Source organism: Berghia stephanieae, chromosome 10 (genome assembly GCF_034508935.2).
Source record: "Berghia stephanieae isolate SIO BIC M18660-M18661 chromosome 10, UCSD_Bste_1.3, whole genome shotgun sequence".
Taxonomy (NCBI): Eukaryota; Metazoa; Mollusca; class Gastropoda; order Nudibranchia; family Aeolidiidae; genus Berghia; species Berghia stephanieae.
In genome coordinates, this window is record NC_088369.1 from 16,175,788 (window position 1) to 16,180,787 (window position 5,000).

Below are 5,000 nucleotides of genomic sequence, written 5' to 3' on the forward strand. Positions count from 1 at the left end.
GGATAAATAGATAGATAGATAGATAGATAGATAGATAGATAGATAGATAGATAGATAGATAGATAGACAGATGAATAGATGGAGTAATAGATGGACCGATAGATCGGTAGACTTATAGACACATTAATATATAGATGGATATATTAATGGATAAATATAGATAGATGATAGATAGATAGATAGATAGATAGATAGATAGATAGATAGATGATAGATAGATAGATAGTAGATGATAGATAGATAGACAGATGAATAGATGGAGTAATAGATGGACCGATAGATAGGTAGACTTATAGACACATTAATATATAGATGTATATATTAATGGATAAATAGATAATTATGTTGGTAAGGAGGGGGGGGGGGGTAGAAAATGATAAAAATAGATAGATGTTTAGATTTATAAATAAACAGAGAGGGGGAGACGTAGTGAGGTCGAGAGAGACAGATAGAGGGAGACAGAGGGAGGAAGAGAAGAAAGAGAGAGAGAGAGAGAGAGAGAGAGAGGGAGAGAGAGAGAAAGAGAGAGAGAGAGAAAGGAGAGAAAAAGAGAGGAAGAGAGTGTGTGTGTGTGTGTATGCGCGTGTGTGTGTGAGAGAGAGAATGAGAGAGATAAAGAGAGAGAGTGAGAGAGAGAGAAAGAAAGAGAGTGAGAGAGAGAAAGAGAGGGAGAGAGAAAGAGAGAGAGAGAAAGAGAGAGAGAGCGAGAGAGAGAGAGCGAGAGAGAGAGAGAGAGAGAGAGAGAGAGAGAGAGAGAGAGAGAGAGAGAGAGAGAGAGAGAGAGAGAGAGAGAGAGAGAGAGAGAGAGAGAGAGTTGAAGAAAGAAAAATCTTCAACATTATCCAGAGCTCTGTGGTTCCACCCCACCCCACCCCACCCCACCCCACCCCTTCCCACCCTCACCACCACCGGCAACAAATCAGCTGATTTGCATAGCATCCGCATTATCTCGTTGGAATTTGACCTCCGACCTCTCGTATCACGCGACCACGTGCATACTAACCCCGCCCACTTCCTGGAATCTTAGCTATAAAACCCGGTGCCAGATCCCAGCTGATCGCTTCGTGAGAACAGCTGATCGAGTCACTCCAGTTCCTGCACGTGCACGCATTTTCGGCTCACGGTCTGAAAATAGTTGCTAGATAGTTGATTTTATTCTTTAAGTTTTATTCAAGTTTTCGAACTCAAAATCACAAGGTGAGTACTGACCACTTTTGAAATAAATAAAAGTCGTTCTTCTCCTTATCCTCCTCCTCCTCCTCCTCCTCCTCCTCCTACTACTACTACTACTACTACTACTACTACTACTACTACTACTACTACTACTACTACTACTACTACTACTACTACTACTACTACTACTACTACTACTACTACTACTACTACTACTACTACTACTACTACTACTACAACTACTACTACTACTACTACTACTACTACACTACTGCTACTACACTATTACTACTACTACTACTACTACTACTACTACTACTACTACTATTACTACTACTACTACTACTATTTCTACTACTACCACTCTTCTTCCTCCTACTACTAATACCACTACTACTACTACACTACTGCTACTACACTACTACTACTACTACTACTACTACTACTACTACTACTACTACTACTGCTGCTACTACTACTACTACTACTACTACTACTACTACTACTACTACTACTACCACTCTTCCTCCTCCTCCTCCTCTTCCTCCTCCTCCTCCTCTTCCTCCTCCTCCTCATCATCATCATCATCGTAATCCTCCTCTTCTTCTTCCTCCTCCTCCCCCTCCTCTTCCTACTACTACTACTACTACTACTACTACTACTACTACTACTACTACTACTACTACTACTACTACTACTACTACTACTACTACTACTACGACGACGACGACGACGACGACTACTACTACTACTACTACTACTACTACTACTACTACTACTACTACTACTACTACTCGCGGAAGCGAGGACGAGAGACGCATGCGCACAACCAACACGATGTTCTCTCTCTAATAACTTTTCCGCCGGTGACGTCACAGACTATGGGTGACGTCAAATCAAGGGACGCTACTCTTCAGCTAATCTCATTCCCAATACAAGTACGAAACAATTCTGTGCAGTAAAATGAATTGTACAAAACACAATAACAAGAACGTATAATTATAGAAATATATTAGTATTAGTTATAATTCTTATAACTACAACTATAACTTATAATTATAGAAATATATTAGTTATAATTCTTATAAGTACAGCTATAACTTATAATTATAGAAATATATCCGTTATAATCCCATTCAATTGTTATAACTATAACAAAGTTGTCCTTCAGCCCTTCAGAACCAATGGAGCCGGAGTTTATCCCCGTTTCTATAGCGTGAAACGGACAATAGCAATTGCTTGCTATCCTTCGGATAGGACGCTAGTGATTGTTATTACTTTGACTCAAAACGAAAAAATGAAACTAAAGAGTAGAGTTTTTGCTTCGTATCCGAAAGGTATCGAGTTCGATCACTCGTCACGCCGAGTAGTCTAGAGCAAGGCATCTCGCCGTAGCTCATTTTGTGGCTCTGCACTCCGTATGGCGCCTGGGTTATTGGATTCAATAGTCCGATGTCACGTCGCCCAGCAACAGCGGCCACCGTGCTTCTTAACAAAGAAAATCGGTTCTTTTTTATTCTTCATGCTGGCTAGAACTTTTCATACGTCTTGTGATCAGAATGTGTAAAAGTCAAAACATGATCATATTTATAATGTTTTTTTCTCCTCTGGATACACTTTTATGCTCGTCGGAGATATATTTCATAAGGGCGTCCGACATTGTTCCGATAGTTTAGAGCCAATTACTAAGTTACCATGCGTCATTACTAGGGAAGTGACGTCATGACTTTTGAAGCGTATTCCGGTCTTCCCTTTTTGAATAGACCCTGAAGACAAATTTCCTCGTAGAAATTAATAAAGGGAATCTTTATTTTTATATAAAATGAAATTTAAGCCCGAAAAGTTTTTAATGTTGGCTATGTGGTCTAGTGGTGTGACACTCGCTTTCGGATCGGAAGGTCCTGGGTTCGAGCCTCGCGATCGGCGCATAGTTGAGTCCTTGGAAAAGGCTCTTTACTCACATTTTCTCACCGTATTCAGGTGTAAAATGAGTACATGGCCATTAACAGCGTTGTCTTTGTCCGAACAATTGTAATATCACCTACCAGGCGCGGCATGTCCCGTTTTACTACATGTTAAATGTTGCTGTTGACCAGGGACCCCTTGTAAAGCGCTTTGAGCACATTTAATGGATATTGCGCTATATAAAGCTCAATTTAAAGCTGAATTTTTTTTTAATTTTTAAATCCTGTTTTTCTCATTTATTTTCGTCCTGCAATAATACCGGAATGATCAATCTGGTCACAGTCACAGATAACTGTGTGTATCCATGAACGTTTATAGTCGGGTTGATACAGTTCAGTGAGCATTACTCATAAACGTGGAAGGCAAAAAACAATAACAAAGACCTGAGTGACGTCATCTTCGAACTATCTATACGAATCCGAAGAACACAGACATGTAAATTCCAAGTGTATGACACCAAACTGCTACAAGCTGTGGACTGTAAAACAAGGAATAAACAAAAAATGAATGGAACAGCTTTCACTCTTTCCTTTAATTTTTTTTTTTTTAAATTGAGCTTTATATAGCGCAATATCCACTAAATGTGCTCAAAGCGATTTTACAAGGGGTCCCTGGTCAACAGCAACATTTAACATGTAGGACGGGACATGACACCTGTTAGGCGATATTACAATTTTTTTTCGGACAAAGACAACAATGTTAACGGCCAGGTACTCATTTTACACCTGAGTACGGTGAGAGAATGTGAGTAAAGAGCCAAGTTCTCTATAAAACAACTTTATGTTATTATTAATTTAAACAAAGATCATTGTGATGCAAAAAATAAATCTGGAAAAGAAAAAATGTATATTGTGTCGTAACAAATGTGACGATTTTGATGTGGGTGGTTAGGAAAGGGTTAAAAAAAAAAGAACAAAATACCAAACACGGCACGTTTCGGGCTCAAAACCTTCTTCAGCCAAAAACAAGAACATAATACAAAAACCCCCATAAATACATTACTAAAAAAAGCCAGATGGACAACTAAATGTGACCCATCGTCTCAAAACGGTATATTATGTCGGAACGAACCAGATGCTTAAAAGCCGAATTAAATATGAAACTGGTCAAAAGTATAATTTGTTGGCATTATCACCCCAAAATATGGTTGCCATTCTCCTCAATAACTCATATAAACTCAACACAAGTATGGTATTTCTGGCTATAAATTCAATTTTCAACATATAACCAACCCGACTTAATGCCGTTTTGAGACGAAGGGTCACAAATATTTCCTACGTCCAACTCTCTGTTGAAGAGAATCCTTGAAACGTTTTGGCAAGTCAAGTTAGTATAGATTTAAATGAGAAGAAATACAGATTTTTAAAAAATATTTTTCGATGTACGAAATTGCATTTATTCAGTAGATATTTATTGCGGTTATTGTGCTATGATTTTAGATTTCTTGATGGATTGGTTAATACAGTTTAGCAAGAACTACTCATAAACGCGGATGGCAAAAAGCAATAACAAAGGCATAAGTGACGTCAACTTCGAACTATCTATAGATGGTCGGCGGATCAAACTTCTAGGGTCTCGATTTTCACGGCCGGTAGCATGATGTCATCAGAGGCCCGATACGCCCAAAATTAAATAAAACATGGTGCGCAAGGCTCCTAGAATGTGGCCTTCGGAGTTTTGATCATGAAAATCGGTACTTCTCAGGTTTGATCCGCCGATCATGAAAATCGGTAATTCTGAGTTTTGACCCGCCGATCATGAAAATCGGTAATTCTGAGTTTTGACCCGCCGATCATGAAAATCGGTAATTCTGAGTTTTGACCCGCCGATCATGAAAATCGGTAATTCTGAGTTTTGACCCG

The 5,000-nt window shown here is 39.0% G+C and overlaps 1 protein-coding gene across 1 annotated transcript in view; it reads left to right on the plus strand.

Annotated features, from left to right (window-relative positions):
- Nucleotides 1-1,061: 1,061 nt before the first annotated feature.
- LOC144980723 (uncharacterized) overlaps nucleotides 1,062-5,000 on the plus strand; it is a 12,803-nt gene continuing 8,864 nt past the window's right edge. Inside the window, exon 1 of the mRNA XM_078928442.1 lies at nucleotides 1,062-1,197. The gene's annotated coding sequence lies outside the window, so the exon portion shown is untranslated. The remainder of the gene's footprint in view (nucleotides 1,198-5,000) is intronic.